At 43.9% G+C, this 20,648-nt stretch overlaps 1 protein-coding gene across 1 annotated transcript in view; it reads left to right on the top strand.

Annotated features, from left to right (window-relative positions):
- The window catches only part of WBP1L (WW domain binding protein 1 like), a 73,975-nt gene that overhangs the window by 13,202 nt on the left and 40,125 nt on the right, over positions 1-20,648 (top strand). The window lies entirely within an intron of this gene.

Genomic DNA, 20,648 nt, shown 5'->3' with positions numbered 1-20,648 from the left:
TCTGTATAGGGTTAACACTCCGGGGGAGTAACCCTGAACCTGACCCTAGGGGTCTTGGCCCCTCCCCAGGGGTGGGCCCCACTCCAGGTGATGGTTAGCCCACTCCCCCCACTTCCTGTGCCATAAAAGACAGAGGGGCTTTCTCTTTGCTCTCTCTCTTGCTTCGCTCCCTCCCTCCTGACACACACACACACTGCATACCAGCACACCACGTGGCAGCCACGAGGCAGATCCATACCACCGCACCAGTCGGGTTGTATTTTATCCCTTTTTCTTTTCGTATTTTGCTGTTTTCCCCTTCCCTATCCTTTGTAAACTTCCTTACCTCTTATACCTTTTTTTCTAAGTTATTGTTAAACTTTTCCTTTTAACTTCCAAATCAAGTGTGATTGATTTATTTGGGTGTGCTTACCTCTCTCTCTCCCTATATCTAATCCCTATCTTTGGGAAAAGGAGGGGGAAGAGGGGAGGGCACTCTATAAATTGTCATTGGGTCTATCAAATTTATTAGAGTCTTTGGGAACTTGCATTTGAACCCAAGACACCCTCCAACCCAGCCACATCTGCCCCCAGCTTAGTGTCATCTGCAAACTTGCTGATGACTGACTCGATGCCCTCATCCAGATCATCAATGAAGATGTTAAAGTGTTTAAAAAGAGACTGGATGTGGCACTTGGTGCCACAGTGTAGTTGAGTAGATAATGTTGGGTGATAGACTGGACTTGATGGTCTCGAAGATCTTTTCCAGCCTGGTTAATTCTGTGATTTTGTGCCTTCCTAGTTCTTTAACTTCCATATGTCAGAAATCTTTCAGCTAATTCTTTGCCTTTCTGCAAAGGAAGCAGGGTACTTCTGTGCGGGTCATGGGTGTTCTGCCTTGCATCTGTTCCCCTCATTGAAGTGAGAGCTTGTCCGAGTTGTGTCACTAACGCCTTTGATTTTCTTACTTAAATGAGGCAGTGGTTGTCCTGCAGAAAAGGCCTCCTTAAAGTGCCTTGCAAGGTTATGCTGCTGCATGATGATTAATAAAATTTCATAAAACCATATTGGACTGTAGACTGTGAATAGATTCTTAAAGCCTTCAGCACTGTCCCACATGATATCCTGGTCTCCAAATTGGCAAAGCATGGGTTCAGTGTATGGATTAGAAACTGGCTTGATGGGTGCACCCAAAGAGTGGCTGTCAATAAGTCCGTGTCCAAGTGGAGGCCAGTGACAAGTGGAGTCCCTCAAGGATCAGTACTTTGTTAGCCACATGGACAGTGGCACTGTGTGCACCCTCAGCAAGTCCGCTGATAACACCAAGCTGGTGGTATGTCTGACACACTGGAGGGAAGGGATACATCCAGGGGGACCTTGAGAGGCTGGAGAAGTTCAGCAAGACCAAGTGCAAGATCCTGCATCTGCGTCAGGGCAATCCCAAGCACCAATATAGGCTGAGAAGTGACTGGCTTGAGAGCAGCCCTGGAGAGAGGGACTTGGGGATGCTGGTGGATGAGAAGCTCACCATGAGCCAGCAGCATGCACTCGCAGCCCAGAAAGCCAGCCAGATCCTGGGCTGCATCAAGAGAAGTATGGCCAGCAGGACGAAGAAGGTGATTCTCCCCCTGTACTCCGCTCTGTTGAGACCTCACCGGGGGTACTGCATCCAGTTCTGGAGCCCCTATTAAGGGAAAGATCTGGAGGTGCTGAAACGTGTCCAGAGAAGGGCCATGAGGATGATCAGAGGACTGGATGAAGACAGACTGAGAGAGTTGAGGCCATTCAGTCTCAAGAAGAGAAGGCTTAAAGGAGAGCTATTGAGGCCTTCCAGTATCTGAAGGGGGCCTATACAGGAAAGCTGCTGAGAGACTTTTCAGGATGTCAGGTAGTGATAGGACTTGGGTGGATGGAGCAAAACTAGAAGTGGGTAGATTCAGATTGGACGTTAGGAAGAAGTTCCTCACCATGAGGGTGGTGAGACCCTGGAACAGATTGCCCAGGGAGCTGGTGGAAGCCTCATCCCTGAAGGTCTTTAAGGCCAGGATGGATGTGACTGAGCAACCTGATGTAGTGTGAGTTGTCCCTGCCCATGGCAGGGGGGTTGGAACTGGATGATCACTGAGGTCTCTTCCAGCCCTGACAATTCTGTATTGTAGTCTGCAGCAAACATGATTTATTCTCAGCTGATTGACCTCGTGTAGACTTCTGCCTGTGTAAGCAGCAGCTGAAATGAGTGGTCTGAGCACTAATCTGCGAGTTGCAGACAGTAGGTTATTATTCAGTGAGAACGCTCCGCAAGTCTTTTGCTGCAGCATTTTCATTCAAAAGGTCACTTCCTTGAGTTCTTGCGCAGCTGAATTTAATGTTCTTTCTCAGCAAGGCAGGCCACACTGGAGAGTGAATAATTATAATAAATACAACTTTGTTCTCAGCTGAAAAATCCATCTGAAATAATTTTTCCCAGCTCTTCCAAGAAATGCTTTTACTAAGATAAATAAAAGCAATTCTTGCAGATTTCACATTCATTCAGCAGGAATGTTGGTGGGTGGAGGGTGCCTCCACTTAAGTCACTCATCACAGTGCCTTCTGGGCTCTATCAACTTGTATATTCAATAGCTGGCTAAGGGTAGCATTTGCAAATTGGGTTTCTTGCAAACCAATTGAACCCGAGTTCATTATTTCTTACTTTATTTGAGTCCCTTGTTAGTGCTTTGAGGGAGATTGTTCTTAACAACAAGTGCAAAGACTTCAGTTAGACTCCCAACTTCGGAAAACTGTAAACAGTGCTTTGATAGGTACATCTGGTTTTAGGGATGTGCATGTATTTGTACAAGTTTTTGTGGCTTTTTTCTTGTTGGCACTTCTGTGTAGTAAAAGTACATTTGTTTTCTTCTATGTTTTGCAATACTGGAAATATGAAAAGTCTCTGTGTAAATACAGAAGGAAAGCTAAGAGAGATTATTTTCCCCCCTCTCTGAACTTCTAAGCAAGTGCTTAAACAAAAAAAATCCCCCCTTTGCTTTCATTTTTCAGGAGACTGAGCAAAATGTGCAATGCCCTAACTTCCCTTTTGTTTTTTTCTTGTCAAAGTATGGCAGTTGATCAGGATACTGCTGCTGGTGGAAGGTGAATCTGCATAGTTTTCCTGTGTTCATGGGTGGGTCTGGTTACCGTTATGGTTTCAGAGAGGCAGAAGTATCTCTGCTCTCCTGCAGAGACTCTAGGTAAGCTATTTCCAGTCTTCACTCAAAACTGACACAACCTGTGGTTTGGGAACTACCTGGTAATATTGCACAGTTTGTTGTTACCACAAGGTAACAACCTGCTTCAATCTGGGAGGCTGGAAGGGACAAAAGACTCATGTGGCAGTGTCAATGGAAAACGAAAGATAGCAGAGCCATTCTGTTCTTGCCATGAATTTGTGCTGCTTAGCATGAAGAGCCATGTGTAAGCTGTGGCACCTGATATCTATCCTATTTCCTTTTCATTGCGGTGAGAGGGAGGAAAGAAGAGTCTCATGTTTGGGCAGAGAAAAAGTAGAGGGAGATCACTGAAATCTGACCACTCAGACTTCATTAAATAGAATGATAGACCTGCCCCTGGTGTGGAGAGGTGGAAACTTGTACTTTCATTCATGGTCTGTGTGCTAGTTTAGATATTAATCTCTCCAGGCTTCAGTGGGTTTCCATTGACATTGGACAGTGATCAAAAGGAGAATAATGCTTTCTGTCACTGGGTTGTGGGCTTGTGCCTTATCAGCTCCCAACCAATACGAACGATAATCATTTCATCAGCACTTAGATCTGCATCTTATTCTCAAGGTATTTTCTCTCCTTTGTTCCTGCCACTGCTTTCCTTCTTCTGATCTCTCTTATCTGTTGATCAGTGAGCTGAATGCTTGGTACTTACTACTGAAGCCTCTTTGGCAGTGAGGCAGCCAGGGAAGCTCATTTAAACTAATTGTTGTTTTAGGATCTCTCTAGACATCCTGACCTCACCTGCAGACATGATTTATTTATGAGAGATTGGTTCGAGTTAGAAAATGAGCTCTCGTCCTTTTCAGTGAGAACACACATTTGTCAGCAGCTGAACACGTGGGTTGTGTAAGCCTCTAATATAGGTTAGGTCTGGTCATTGGAAAATATGTGATGCTGCTGTTCAGAAGTTACAGTGCAAGAAACGTGGGGAACTGCAGAAAGCCACAGTAAATGTCTCCTTGGAGAACTGTCTCAGAAATCCTGGCCTCTGCATTTCTGCCATGTGCCTTTATGTGATGCTACCAAAGGCAGTCGCTTGAGCGGCTGCGATGTTCTCATATGTGTGAGTTTGCGTGACATTGTGACCTGTGCAAGGAATAATGCTCTGCTTCCCAAAGGCTCTCCCTCTGCCCCTTGCTCATGAGCCATCGTGCTGATCGTTAAGGCACCATCCGCTTCTATCCATGCCGTGTTTCCTTTGGTCAAACTGGAGAGACCTTTTGCTAGGGATCTGTTCGTTTCAGCACCTCCTCTCTGCCACACAGCGTCAGTGTCTAAGGCTATAATCTGACCCAAATACCCTCCTCCTATCCTTGTGCACTAAAGGTTTTCTCTGAAAGGTGTTTTACTCTCCTCTTTATCAACCCTGACCACAGTTATTTAAATGTTGCTCAATATTTTTGACATGATCTTGAGACAACTACTAATTCCTTCAGCCCCTTGTTTTGTTTTAGAATGTCTAATCTCATTTTTTATGACTAAGTTCAGTTGTGTGGTTTCCACAGGGAGGGTTATGGTTTACTGCTATAGGTACGTCACTCTGCCTTTGAAGCTGCTTGCTCATGCTTTCCTTGGCAAGCTCTGGCAGATGTGCTTGGCAGCAACAGAGATCATATCTTTTTTGAAGCTACAAAAAGAGTTAAATCAGAAGCAGGATTGCAAAACCAGGTTGTTTACCCTTTAACTGTGATTCAATTATTTTTTATATTTATCACCTGCCTTTGTAATTTTTATTAGGTTTTTATTTCATTTATTGAAGCTATTTTAATGCTTTGTATCATGCTGTCAAAACTATAAGCAACCCCTTCTTTGCACCTAAGAAGTGTGCAATTTAGGGCTTGCCAAGTGGAGAATGTGACTGTCTTCATGTGGCAGGCATAAGATTTTTGTCTGTTGTGTTTGAGGGTGACCAAGAGAGCCAATGGCATCCTGGGCTGCATCAGGAACAGTGTGGCCAGTAGGACAAGGGAGGTTATTCTTCCCCTGTACTCAGCACTGGTCAGGCCACACCTTGAGTACTGTGTCCAGTTCTGGGCCCCTCAATTCAAGAAAGATGTTGAGGTGCTGGAACATGTCCAGAGAAGGGCAGCAAAGCTGGTGAGGGGCCTGGAGCACAAATCCTATGAGGAGAGGTTGAGGGAGCTGGAGTTGTTTAGCCTGGAGAAGAGAAGGCTCAGGGGTGATCTTATTACTGTCTACAACTACCTGAAGGGGCATTGTAGCCAGGTGGGGGGTGGCCTCTTCTCCCAGGCAACCAGCAATAGAACAAGGGGACACAGTCTCAAGTTGTGCCGGGGTAGGTATAGGCTGGATGTTAGGAAGAAGTTCTTCACAGAGAGAGTGATTTCCCATTGGAATGGGCAGCCCAGGGAGGTGGTGGAGGCACCGTCCCTGGGGGGTCTTCAAGAAAAGACTGGATGAGGCACTTAGTGCCATGGTCTAGTTGATTGGTTAGGGCTGGGGGATAGGTTGGACTGGATGATCTTGGAGGTCTCTTCCAACCTGGTTGATTCTATGATTCTGTGAATGAGTGTAGGGCATCTGAAGTCTATATGTAGCTTCAAAACAAATCCAACAAAAGAACTCATATCTCCCAGGCAGGCAGGCAGCCATTTGTACAGATGTTTTACTCTAGAGCCTTTTTGTAGGAATGGTCATAGTTGTGGTTGAGTTTAGTTAACATGTGCACAGAGAGGGGCTGATGGCTGTTCAAGGGAGTATGTTTCATCAAGGAGAGTATCGCAGAATGTGAGGGACTGAAAAGGACATCAAAAGATCATCCAGTCCAACCCCCTTGCCAGAGCAGCATCACCTATACTAGATCACACAGGAACACATCCAGGTGGCTTTTGAATGTCCCCAGAGAGGGAGACTCCACAACCCCCCTGGGCAGCCTGTTCCAGTGTTCTGTCACCCTCACAGACGAAAAAAAAAATCCTCCTGTTTACCTGAAACTTCCTGTGCCTCAACTTCCACCCATTGCCTCTTCTCCTGTCATTGGGCATCACCGAGCAGAGCCTGGCTCCAGCCTCCTGCCACTCAGCCTTTACATATTTATAAACATTGATGAGGTCACCTCTCAGTCTCCTCCAAGCTAAAGAGCCCCAGCTCCCTCAGTCTCTCCTTGTAAGAGAGATGTTCCATTCCCTTAATCATCTTTGTGGCTCTGTGCTGGACTCTCTCAAGCAGTTCTGTGTCCCCCTTGAACTGGGGGGCCTAGTATTGGGCACAATACTCCAGATGCAGCCTCACTAGGGCAGAATAGAGGGGGAGGAGTAATGGTGTTGCTATGATTTCTCCAATGATATTGAGCACCTGCACATATGCAGTTCTTCTTTAAAAACGTTAAGCAGGATCTGCCTTCTTATAGGAATCGTTAACTGTGATTTTTGGCTCTGTCTGCCTCACCAGCAGTTGTACCATTGTGAAATTTTTACTACCTAATAAAATATTAGGGGTTGCTTTACTTCAGAAGGAATCTTGATGGCCTCTTTGAGCTGATTGCCTCTTTGACAGAGGGTGAGAGATGTGTGCTTGCTTCATTGGGATTTGCACCTACCTCCGCAGTCACAGCACCAGGATATTGATGTAAGGTTTATGGATTTCAAAGAGCCTGAATAGTTCTGGTGGAGTAGATGATACCGTGCTAGGCTCTGCATTTTGGAACGATGCAATTGAACAGATTGTGACAATCTTAGTTTTTAGTATGTTGACTCTAAGTGGAGTTATTTTTGGGCTTGCCATGCTTACCCCAATCTAGTACTTAATGCTGATCTTTGAAAATACTGACTTCTGGTACCAAGTTATGTGTTAGGTACTTATAAGGATCTTCCAGAAACTTGTAGGAATTTAGAGACTGTTCTTTTATTTTCTTGCTTGTTAAACTAGCACCAATCTAGACTCTCTTATTTCTGAATATTTAATTGGATCTGATTTTTAATTCCCACAAAGTGTCCTGGAATCCTTGTGACCACATATAGTTAAATAAATGTTAAGTGTCACATCGTTAGGTTTGCCAGTTCAAATCTAGTCCAAAGTGGTAAGGGGCATTTTTGTATTTGTAATATTAATAAATAATAACAAGATTTATGTTTAGTTGCTTCAATGAAAAAAAACAGAGCATTTGCTGTTCAGAATTACAGATTCAAGTGGAGAACAGAGACTAGAAGAAGGTTTTTCTATAGCAGAGATTCCTGTTTGACTTTTATTATATCTGAATATGCTTGCCAGTGTACATGGTGCTTTAGGAGGAGTAAAGGTAGCATCTTCCCAGAGGAGTTTGTGGTAGTGTAATGCACCTAGTACAGAAGTCTATGTTTTAGTCAAATATGGCATTTTTTGGTGTGCTTCCCTATGACTTTTAAGTTGCAAGAGCCTTTGAAGAAAGTATTGGAGGACATAGATTCTGAAGGGAAAGATATTTTGGACTTGAATATGCATCATGAGCATCGGAAGCACTTAGACAAAGTACTTACCAAATTCTTCCAGGCAGGTGCTCTTCCAAAGAATGATGATTGGCCAGCTGATTGAGTCTATTTTTTCCTTGTTTCTTCTGGCATTCATGTCAGGATCTCTGTATAAAGCTTCACTTCTAAATCTGAGCTCTAATCTCAGGTTTCTGGTCAAGAAGTGTGAATATCAGCTTAGAGTGACTTGTAGTACTTGCGGTCACTTATTGGCCTATGCATTCCCCAGTCAGTCGAAAGCTTGAAACACTTCAGTTCAGCTGCATATGGGCTTCTGCAGCTTCATGGTTCTTCCTTGCCAATTTGGTATTCTAAGTTGGGAAATTCCCGCAATATCCTTGAGATATGTTGGGTCATAGAATGCCTTGCAAATCCCTGCAGTCAGCAGATAACCTCTCGAGTGCTGGGATCTGCCTGAAGCGGCTTTTTACTTCCAACCTTTTCCTGAATGTCTCCCGAGCACTCTCTGGCTTGTTTCAGGGACCAGCTTGGCGGCATATCAGGAATCAATAGCTGGAGTCCTTGAGGAAAGAAGTTGAAGATGCTGAAGTATGAATTCTGGTGTCCTGATTGTTAGAATCTTTTAGCAAAGACGTCAAGATGTGAAGAAGAGAGATGTGAAAGCCGGTACAGGTGTTCTCTTTCTTTGTGCTCCTGAGTTGCGAAATTAGGATCTGAGGTGGCTTCCCCACCCTGAAGGCTGTTGCATAGCTTCCCACACATCTAGTGTTGTGGGAGATTGCTGGTGACTTTCACCAGTATTTGAAGGTACAAAAAGAGGATTATGAGATGTGGAGACAGGAAAAATAAGATAATTTAATGACAGAAAGAAACCAACCAACCAAAATACCCCAAACCCAACTGTGTGTAGAATCTGAGTTACCACTGTAGCACTTTGTGACAAGACTTCCAGTCCTGTGGGATTTAAAAATACAGTATCATATGCATATGCTTTGTAACGAGTCTTCAGTCACGTGGAGGTCTGAGTTCTTGACGCTTCAGGACAAGGTATGAGATCATTAATTTTCCTTCCTGATGGCTGCTTGTTGCTACCATTTTGGTGGTTATCTCACAGGCTGTTGGCAATATATTCATAAGTTCCTACTTAGAATATTCTGTTACAATCAAATGTGTCAGAAGCATTGAGTGCACTTCTGTGCCTCTCTTTTAGTCTTGATTTGCTTTATAGAGGCAGTAGTGAAGTTCTGGCTTAGCAAAGGGATACTGACCACTGAACAGTTTCTGCCTGTATTTTTAAATCTCTGACTGCTTTTTGGCTTGTAAGTGTGATTTCAGCCAGAAATAGGCTAGGAATCTTTCTAAATTATCACCCATCTTTTTGCTGGAGACTAAAAGAGGAAAGTTACTGAAGTGCAAAGGAAACCTTTTTTTTTTTTTTTAAAGCTGAGTCATGACAACATTGGCAAGTTGCAAGAGAAAATTTAAGTCTAGTATTTACTTACTCTAGTTAACAGTGAAATCCTCCTTTACAGAAAACTGAGTGGATTATGCATTCAGTTTCCTTGCTGTTGTGGAAAAGGTAAAGAAAACACATTGATTTTTTAAAAAAAATTATTCATTAACTATCTGCTTGATCTAGGACAGGGATAATGAAAGGAAAGTGCCACTTTTTTACTGGTAATTCTCTGAAGACTGGCCCTAAAAATATGGTCATCATCAACAATTGCTAGTTTTCACAAATGGGATGGCTTTGTGTTACTAGCAAAGAACTAAGTCATGGGATGTCGATTTCTGAAACGTGATCTTCTACAGAACTTAGCTGTGAATTGTGGTTGCTTTCAGTACATGATATACAAACATGAATACACTGAACGAGCATGGAAAAAACATGTCCCATCTCATGCATAGTGAAGAGTAATGTTATCTCTGAACATTAATGGCTGTCTCCACTTCTGATATGGTAAAATCTTTCTTATTCTGCTGAGGGAAAGTAAAAGACCAGAAACGATGATTTTACCAAATGTGAAGTCAGGTACAGTTTGAGAGTAGATGACGAGTTATTTGGAGTCTCAGTTCTGTGTTATATAAATAGGCCATCATTTTTCTTTCAAAAAAACTTGGCTAATGCTAAAAAAACTGTGTTATCTGTCTTTTTGAAAATAGATGATATAGATTGCAGAAGACCATATTTGTCAACAGGAAGTAACCGTAAGCTTAGAAGGCATGCAGGCATCGAGCACAGCTGAACAGGACTGCAAAGAAAAAAGACCTTCTTTCCCCTCACTTTTTGGGCTGTAAGTAAGACCAGAGAGCACTTTATTTGATGAGAGTGGAGCAGTCTTTCAAATCTCTTTGGCATGTTCACAGTGTCTTAGTGCTAGATTTTCATGACACAGACTGGGCCAGGTGGAATGAAGCTGCAGATTGTCACCAGCCCACAGCCAAGGCTCTCCTGCTCCTGGTGTCACAGGAATATTTAGATATTAGGAAGATTTGATGTAGGTCAAATCAAGCACAAGCAGTTTAAGGTGTCCCTTTGCAAGATTTTATCATGCTGCCAGATGCACCTCACTGAACTGTTGCATGCAATGAAGGACCTTTTGTGATTGCACTGATCAAGATAGTACTATGGGTGTGTTCCTCATCCAAGGGGAAGAGTGAGGTCAGTAGGAATGAATGTTGTGCTGCAGCTCAGACTGGAAAAGAGATACTGGGAAGACTGTCTCTGACTTCTGCTTTGGGGCATTCAGTCTAACATGGCAGACAATGTTACATGGCAGGTGACTTTCTGGCCTCCCTTGGGCTGCCGTTCAAGATCAGCTTTGTACTTTGTCTTCTGCTTTTTCCTCTGGCATGGGAATCTCTTCTGTTGTCCTAGTACTTCAGCCTTGCTTGCTGTCTCCTTGTCTCAGAACTATCTGCTGTGTTACTTCTTGTGGAAACCCTTCAGAACGCTGAAGGCTGGGTTTGAGCTCACCTCCACAAGTTTTTTGGATGTGATGCACAGCATGGGAACCATTCAGATGTTGAGTTTCCAGACATTTGGACGTTGTGGTGGGAATGAAGGGAACCAGTAAAATCCTCCTGTCTGCTGCTTCTGCCAGTAGCCCTAGAGGAAGAAAACTGAGATATTTTCTTAACTCTTTTTTTCCACAGAATGGTTTGGGTTGGAAGGGGCCGTAAAAGTCATCTAGTTCCAACCCCATACCCTGGGCAGGGACACCTTGCACGATACCAGGTTGCTTAAGGCCTCATCCAACCTGGCCTTGAACACCTCCAGGGAGGGGGCATCCATAACCTCCCTGGGCAACCTGTTCCAGTGCCTTACCACCCTTACTGTACAGATTTTCTTTCTGATATCCAGTCGAAATCTACATTCTTCAAGTTTCAATCCATTCCCTCCTGTCTGTCCTCTCACTACAAGCCCTTGTAAAACTTCCCTTCATGGCTTTCTTGTTAGGCCCCCTCGGGTACTGGAGGGTTGCTATAAAGTCTGCCCAGTGCCATCTTTTCTCCAATCTGAAGAGCCCCAACTCTCATAGCCTTGCCTCATAGGGGAGGTGCTCCAGTCCTCTGATAGCCTTTGTGACCCTTCTCTGGATCTGCTCTAGCACTTTGATGTCCTTCCTATGATAGGGTCACCAGAACTGGCTGCAGTACTGCAGGTGGTGTCTTATGAGAGCAGAATAGAGGATGAGAATCACCATTCTTATCCTACTGATCTATTCAATGAGCGAAGAGTTTTTTCTGCCTGAGAACATATGCAGAAGTGGGATGGCTACATGTACATGCTCTCAAGAATTCAGAGAAGCTTGTATTGGCATTCTCACCATTTCCCACATCATCTATACTGACACTGACATTCCTTGTAAAATCATGGCAAAATGTGGTTTCTGGTTTTTGGTCTTGCTTCCCCTGTAGTTTGACTTTCCTTTTGAGATGTAGTCTCTGGTTAAAGGATATTAACAAAAGCTTTGTATTCTTGGTTTCACAAATTTGGCTTAAAAATTCTCTGCTTGAAACTTGGCAAATGCTTCCTTGGTATGCAAACAGTGGAGACAGGATAGGGGAAATCACTTGGCTCTTGAACAGCTACATATGGGAAAGTCACATAGAGCTTTCACTGTTGTATTTATAATTCTGCAAAGGCCTCTTCTAATCTGAAAAATAGAAGGGACCAAATAGTGGCTTCTGGAAAGCAGACAGCTAGATTTTTCCATGAGTGTTTTGAACACCAATATTAACAGATTGTAACACTCTTTCCTCCTTAAACACTCTTTTGTAACCTTCAGGGTAAACTACCATTGCGAAGAAAACTTTTAACTCCTGCAGCATCTGTCTTTTTTTAAGTTCTAATTGTGAAACCATAAGAGACCTTTTGTTTTCATTTAGCAAATACTGAGTTTCCAAAACTGTAACTTGATTTACAAGAAGCCTGCCCAATGGGAGCCATATGCTTCTCATGGTTGGCTTTTAATGAAGGATTTAGAGTGTTTCTTTCAAAATCTCTTTTCCAGAAGAACTCTGGTTTTAACCGTTAAGTAATGTTTAATCAAGAGCTGAAGTTGGATTTTCAGCTTTGGCTGTACATGGGAACAGACATTTCCAGACACAAGTCCCAGGAATGATTTTACTAGTTAATAATGCAACCATGAGTTTTATGTCAGCTTGCTTCTGAGCACTGCTTTGCTGATATCAGTATAAGGTAACTACATTATGTGAAATTGTTTGAACAAAGCTAAGGGAAGCCTGAGAGGTTCTAGCATGCTACTTTTGCTCGAATTGCTGAGCGTGGCTAGCCTTTTGCAGAATGGCATTTAAGGTTACATTTAGAGTCATTAGGCTATAAACAGTCCACAAAATAATTTACATAGTTCATGCTAATATTCCTCTGAAGAGCAAGGTTCCCTGGGGAGAAATGAGAATATGCACCAAAAACATTCTTAGGTCTCGAGGTTTATCCACAACTTCCTAGATCACTAAAGATCAACTGTCTCATGAAGAAATTCTTACAAAACAAATTTTGATGCAGCTGTCAGAGTGTTTATATGTGGGGGAAATATAGTGAGTAATACCCTTTCTTTTAGTTGTCAGAGTTTTGTATTTTTGCTGGCTTGCTGAGACATAGATGGAGATTGGAAAATCTCTCTGACTCAAATCTGGTGAATTTATATGAACATTCCTGTTCCGGAATGCCTTTGAGTCCCAGACCGTGTTTGGAAAAGACATGGCAAAAGCGTTCCCATCATGAGAGAATGTCTGAATCTGTGCTATTTAATCGAGAGAGGAGTCCTTTTATTTCTGTTTCTCAGTAAGTTCTTGACATTTCTTGAAGATGCCGGCTTGTCTCTGTGAGCTCTGACCCACCATTTAATTTTTTTGCCAAGAGTAAATTGGTCTCTGCTGTGAAAAAAAATGGCTGTTTTGTGCTAAACACAATCCACGTAAAACTGGGTCTGTGTGGAGATTATGCTGTACTTGTGAAAATGGTCTTGTCTTTTGTTCTGCCATTAGTATTTGCCGCCTTTACCAAGTGCTTGACATCCACAGTGGCACATCAGCAGTGTGTGAGCTTGTGCTTCTTGCTTGTGTGGTCGACCAACCTAGGGCAATACTCTGAAATAAAACCAAACCAATAAACCACCAGCTTCTCCTTCAGAAACAAATCTCGTCTCAGATTCTACTATTACGAGAGAAATACAGACCTGGCAGGATGACTCTGGCAGAGTTATCACATTACAGCAAAATCTGGGCTCTCTGTCAGCCCCCCGACTGGTGTTTCTCTTACCTGAGGATACAACTCACAAGGGACATCCTTTGGTCTGTATGCATCCAATTTTCATCCAGTTTGCTTAGATGAGAGGCTGAGAGTTACGGACCCAATGGAGAATCTGTTGAGAGCTACTGTAAGCAGCAGACACTTGCAAGCTAGTTGCAGTTCATAGACTTTAGGAGCCATTGTTGCATCTTTCTGACAGGGGAAAAGAAAATAAGGAGGTTAGGAGGGAGCATTTTCTGTATTTCCACAGCAATACTTTATGCCAATGCGGAAAAAACAGAGTTGCACTTCCTCTTGTCTGCTTTGAAAAGAGAAGTACAAAGGCTCAGCTGTTCAGAGCTGCACAATTGAGGGCATGCTAATAGCACAAAGACTTTTCTCTAACTGCACAGCTCAAGCATGCTCTAACTGCATATTGTAGAACTAAACCTTGTGCAGCATAGAATTGTAGAATCAACCAGGTTGGAAGAGACCTCCAAGATCATCCAGTCCAACCTATCACCCAGCCCTATCCAGACCATGTCACTAAGTGCATCATCCAGTCTTTTCTTGAGCACCTCCAGGGACAGCTTGATCTGGTAGCAAAGCTAAGCTATGTAATGCACATCTGTCCTTGATCTGGTTTCCAAATGGAATCCTTCAAGCACTCCTAAGTTTCTCTCTTGTTGAGTAGTGGACACTGAATACCACTGGTTCTGCTGACTCACTTGGGCAGGTACAAGCTGTTGTGGTAGGCCTGATAGGGCAAACATGGGTGTATCCATGCCCTAGCTTGCCCAAACATGTTCCCCTGCTCCTCCTGTGCTGGGGGAAGCAACTGTGGGACGGGAGGGCAAAAGCCCTGGCTTCATCTAATATGGTGAGGCTTGGCAAAGTGCCATTCTGATTGGCTAATGTGTGTCCAATGCCCCATTAGCTTGGGATGGATACTGATAAAGGGATAAGCAGCCTCATTTTGCATGCTGAATTTGCGTGGAGAGCTTACCAGGAACAGGCTCTAAATGCCTCCATGCGATCGGCCTGCACAGTCAATGTGATATTGTGCTAGGACTGCACATCGCAAGACGTCCTGCTTGCACCTGAAAGTCTCTTGCTAAGACTAGAAGTCCTGGACATACACAGATTGGCCAGATGAGCCAGGAGACAAGGTCAGAGATTGTCTGCCTCCTTTCTCCAGAAGTCTGGGAAGAATCAAGTCTCAGTGGCTGAAAAGACAGCGTTCCTTGAAAGTGTTTGGGTACAGTCTGGGACTGTGGCTAGCCCCGCGAGTCGGGTGATGAAAATTTTGTGAGCAAATACTTAAAAGCCTCTTCCAGTATAATATTTGCATTTGCCACTTTAAGGAATAAGTGATCTAGTTTTGCCTGTTCCCTGCATGTATAAGTTTCCAACCTGTGCGTTTTGAACCTTGTGAATAAGTTTTCTGGTGAGCTTTAATGTTAATAAACAGTTTTTGTAGTCGCTAACAACCATCACCTGGATATCAAAATTAATACAGGTTATTAATTTTGCATAATCCGTCACACAAGCTCCATCTGACTCATACTTTTCTACATTTACAGAAGATTGCATTAGCTTTTTTGATGGAAACTTCATCTCGAACTTGCTAAAAATCTGGGGACACTGTGGAAGGTCACTTATTACTCAGTAAATAGTCCGCTGTGTGCTGACACTCTAAAAGATGAAGTCAAGTCATCAGTTTATGCTGAATTCTTTCCACAAACAGGACATATGTTTTAAAAAGCCTGAACATTCTTCTTTCTCATGTCTGACTTGCATTTTAAAGAGATCATGAGGTTTATTATATGGGGTTTTTCTTGTTATTTTTTGCTGATGTTGAAACGATCTGCTAAATTAAGTCACCTAAAAATGAAGGGACAGTAAAGATTTTAGTATCTGTGTACTTCACCTTTGGTTTAAGAATTGTATCTCAGCTAGCAAGGAACGCAGAGAGGCTTAAGAAGAGATTCTGCAAAGATGGAAATGCAGTATTAGAACAGATCTCATGAAGAGCAACTGAAGGAGCTGGGGCTGTTTAGTTTGAAAAAGAGGAGGCTGAGGGGAGACCTTGTCTCTGTCTACAGCTACCTGAAAGAATGTTGTGAAGAGGTTGGTGTTGATCTCTTCTCACAGGTAATTAGTAATAGAACAAGAAGGAATGGCCTCAAGCTGTGACTGGGTAGGTTTATATTGGATGCCAGCAAACATTTTTTTCCCAGCAACATGGTCAGGCATTGGAATGGGCTGCCCAGGAAGGTTGTTTTAAACCCTGGATGTGTTTAAAAGTTGTTTGGATATGGCATTTAGGGATATGGTTTAGGATGAACCTTGTTGAATGATCCTTGGTTGGACTTGGTGATCCTGAGGGTCTTTTCCAGCCAGAATGTTTGTGTGATACTGTGATTAAAAAACCTCAAAACATCAATCTAAAATTTAATGAGGAAAGTGAGTAAACAGTAATTGATAGACTGAAAGGCTTTGCTACTCATGGTTCTGAAAGGGAAAAAAAAGCAGAAAACATACAAACTCCTGGTTGTAATTCTGTGCACATTAAAGTGAATACTACATAGAAAAGGGACAAACGAAAGGAGTAAGTAAGAAAAAGTTACAAAGTGATGAAGTGCTTCAGTCTCTAAAGTACTAAATCCTTGAAGGCTTTATTAAGCACCTCTTATGGCAACAGGAAGTGAGCAGTGTGGCCTTATCAATAACAGCCTCATGGATGAAAAAAACATTTAAGCTGGTTTATTCAAATACCTGAGTAGAGACCTGTGTTCAGGATTAAATAGTAATGCAGTGGATTCATTAAGTGACTGGAATATATGCTGAGAGGTAGTCTGTGGTGGTGACTGGAGTCCTGGAAGGTTTTATTCTGCCTCTCTGCCAGCAGTCTGAGAAAGCACTTAGAATCATAGAAACAGTCAGGGTTGGAAGGGGACCACAAGGATCATCTAGTTCCAACCACCCTGCCATGGGCAGAGACACCCTACCTTAGATCAAGCTGGCCAGAACCTCATCCAGCCTGGTCTTAAACACCTCCAGTCATGGGGCCTCAACTGCCTCCCTGGGCAACCCATTCCAGGCTCTCACCACTTTCATGCTGAAGAACTTCCTCCTCACATCCAGTCTGAATCTGCTAACCTCCAGCTTTGCTCCATTCCCCCTAGTCCTGTTACTCCCTGAGAACCTAAAAGTCCCTCCCCAGCTTTTTTGTAGCCCCCCCTCAGATACTGGAAGGCCACAATAAGGTCACCTCAGAGCCTCCTCTTCTCCAAACTGAGCAGCCCCAACTCTTTCAGTCTGTCCTCATGGGAGAGGTGCTCCAGTCCTCTGATCATCCTCATGGCCCTTCTCTGGACATGCTCCAGCACATCTACATCCCTGTTGTAATAGGGGCTCCATAACTGGATGCAGTACTCCAGGTGGGATCTCACAAGTGGAGTAGAGGGGGAGAATCACCTCCTTCGACCTGCTGGCCACACTTCTGATGCAGGCCAGGATCTGGTTGGCTTTCTCAGCTGCTGTGATGGTTTGGGTGTTTCCTACCGCCCCCCCCCCCCCCCCCCCCCGCCACCTTAGAAATCACCCAAACTAGACTCAGCCAGCTCTGGAAATATGAATGAAGCTTATATTTACAGCTAGCACAATATACAAGCAGATATTTACAGTATATACAGTTATGTACAGAAATATACAAGGTAAAAAGGTAATACAGAAACACAACTCCCCTCCCAGAAACCTGAGTCCCCAGGAGAGGCTCTCAACCACCCCTGCACCTTCCCCCTACCCCTCTCAACCTTACCCCAGTCCCAAAGAAGAATAGAAGTTTGGCCAGAGGTTAAGAAGCAAAGTGGGTTACCCCAAAATGGAGGGTGAGGTTAGAGAGCTGCAGCTCAGCCAGCAGCCCCAGCAAGAGTGAATGCCAAGTGTGTGTTATCAAATGTTTTTATTTCTTGTTCCTATACTTCTCAGCAAGACTGTGAGCGAAGTAGACATCACCATTGTTTTCTTTTTACTGCCTATAACGTAGTTCTTCTCACCAAAACATTCTAGCCTGCTTCAAACTAGCACAGCTGCAAGTGCACACTGCTGGCTCCTGTTGAGCTTCTCATCTGCCAGCATCCCCATGTCCCTCTCCTCAGGGCTGCTCTCCAGCCACTCACTGCCCAAAGCCTGTATTTGTGCTTGGGATTGCCCTGACCCATATGCAGGACCCTGCACTTGGTCTTGTTGGATCTCATGAGGTTGGCTTGTGCCCATCTCTCCAGCGTGTCCAGGTCCCTGTGGGTGGCATCCCTTCCCTCCAGCCTGTCTGCTGTGCCACACAGCTTGGTGTTGTCAGCAAACTTGCTGAGGGTGCACTCAGTGCCACTGTCCACGTCACTGACAAAGATGTTGAACAAGACTGATCCTAGGACTGATCCCTGAGGGACTCCACTTGTTATTGGCCTCTACTTGGACATGGAGCCATTGACAGACACTATCTGGGTGCAGCCATCAAGCCAGTTCTTTATCCATCTACTGGTCCACCCATCAAACCCATGTTTCACCAGCTCGGAGACCAAGATGTGATGCAGGACAGTGTCAAAGGCCTTGCTCAGGTCCAGGTAAATGACATCAGTTGCTCGCCCCTCATCTATTAATATTGTGACCTGTTCATAGAGTTTCTTTTTGTGTGACAGCATTTCCAGGACCTCCTTGCTCAGCCAGGCAGACCTCCTAGCATTCTTGCCTGCTTTCCTCTTTGTTGGTATACATTGCTAATGGAAACAGAGGAGGTGATCCTTGAATACTGACCAGCTATCCTGGGCCCCTCTTCCCTCTAGGGCTTCATCCCATGACACTTTGGCAATCAAAGTCTGCACACCTAAAATCTAGGGTCATAAGCTTAGAATACATCCTCCTGGTTGCCCTGAGTTTTTTGAGTTTAAATTACAGACCGAGGAGAGAGTAAAACTGACTTAATCCTTGTAGCATATGAAAAAAAAAAGGCTTCTTTTGTCTTCTGAAAACAGCTGATAGAGGAATGGGACAGTTTGCCAAGTGAACTAAGTTAGAGCATGACTGTGATCAGTTGTCTTATTTTCAGTGGAGAAGAAATTACTGCCATATATTGTGCTAAGGCTTGAATTGATGTTAATGAGAAAGAATATCTTAATTTTTAAGGAACATTGAGTTCAGGAGCACACTGCCTGTTGAGGCAGTGGGAACACTAGTGATCACACTTGTCTTCAGAGTAAGTTAGAGAAATATTGATGCTTTAGGTGCAGCAAATTTGTTCACAGAGCAGTTTGACAGGGTGGTTTCTGGGGAAGCCTTTCAGCCTGATGCCACTGGGTTTGCAATCTTCCATTTTTGAACAGCCCTGACATCGGAAGCCTGTGTTAAGGAGTGATGAAAAGAGGACAGTCTGTTAGCCAGCCTGTAATTAAATCCTGCTTGCAAATGTTGCTGTCCATCCCTAAATTCTTTATGTTTTTTTACCTGGAAGATGTCTCAATCGTCTGGTGATTTTACAAGGTGCAGGCTAGGTCTCTGCAGTGATGGGTGTGCAGTTTTCTCACTTGTTTCCAAGAAAGGAGGGTTGGTCCTGGTTTTCTAGAGGAAATGTTCAGAATTCCTATTCCCCAAACCACCTTCTTCAGGGGTATTACTACAAAGTGTCAGGAGTAAACAGGTCTAAAAACTGAAAATACTTCCTTGCCTTATTTTTTTTTTCTTCATTCAGCAGTAACCCACATGACTGGGACATTGAGATGCTTGAGCATGTCCAGAGCACAAGCCCTACGAGGAGAGGCTGAGGGAGATGGGATTGTTTAGCCTGGAGAAGAGGAGGCTCAGGGGAGACCTTGTTGCTGTCTACAACTACCTGAAGGGTGGTTGTGGCCAGGAGGAGGTTGCTCTCTTCTCTCAGGTGACCAGCACCAGAACGAGAGGACACAGCCTCAAGCTATGCCAGGGGAAATTTAGGCTCGAGGTGAGGAGAAAGTTCTTCACTGAGAGAGTCATTGGACACTGGAATGGGCTGCCCGGGGAGGTGGTGGAGTCGCCGTCCCTGGAGCTGTTCAAGGCAAGATTGGACGTGGCACTTGGTGCCATGGTCTAGCCTTGAGAATTGTGGTAAAGGGTTGGACTTGATGATCTATGAGGTCTCCTCCAACTTTGGTGATACTGTGTGATACTGTGTGACTGCAAGCTGTCTTAGTGCTGAGGATGACACACATACTGTTCACCTTTTGAAGAAAATAGCTGGCTTCTGACAGTGCAGTGGGTTTTGGTGGTTTGTTTTTTTAATGATTTACTGTTTTACTGTAGTCATGCTAATTAGCACCAATTGACCTCTGTAAAAAGGTAGGATGTCAACTGGGTTTTGATTAGTTTTAGTTTTCTTACAGAAATGTATATGGACTACTTCATTTATGCTGGGGGAGGATTTAAAATCAAACAATGTGTCTGAAGGGGGCCTATACAGGAAAGCTGGTGAGGGACTTGAGCTCTGTGGTAAAGGGTTGGACTTGATGATCTATGAGGTCTCTTCCAACCTTGATGATACTGTGATACTGTGACTTTTTAGGATGTCAGGTAGTGATAGGACTGAGGGGAATGGAGCAAAACTAGAAGTGGGTAGATTCAGATTGGATGTTAGAAAGTTCTTCACCATGAGGGTGTTGAGACACTGGAACAGGTTGCCCAGAGAGCTGGTGGAAGCCCCGTCCCTGGAGGTCTTTAGGGCCAGGCTGGATGTGACTCAGCAACCTCATGTAGAGTGAGATGTCCCTGCCCATTGCAGGGGGATTGGAATTGGATGATCTTTGAGGTCCCTTCCAACCCTGATAATTCTGTGATTCTGTAATGGTTGCAGGAGGTACCAGGCCACTGGTACTGTGATCTCCAGCTAATGCGTGTCTGGAAGCAAGATATCAGCAAGGAGAAAGAAGAGCTTAGCCTTCTCTCTTTTTCACAGCCTGAAACCTTGATGCAGAGCAATGTGTGGAAGAGGTAAAGCAGCATGGATCATCCTGTCCTCCTTCAGTGTGATACAGGCAGGGGAGTGCTTGCTTTATCTACCAGCAGCACAGCAAACACTAATTGAAATTATAGCACTTTGGATAAGATAATGCTCATAAAGGCAGGCTATGGTGATCAACACTTTTTCCCAAGATAAAGCTGGTGTGAATCTGTAGTTATTGGGCATTGAACTAT

This window comes from Pogoniulus pusillus, chromosome 6 (genome assembly GCF_015220805.1).
Source record: "Pogoniulus pusillus isolate bPogPus1 chromosome 6, bPogPus1.pri, whole genome shotgun sequence".
In the NCBI taxonomy this organism is placed as follows: Eukaryota; Metazoa; Chordata; class Aves; order Piciformes; family Lybiidae; genus Pogoniulus; species Pogoniulus pusillus.
This window is presented reverse-complemented; position numbering and strand designations above follow the sequence as displayed.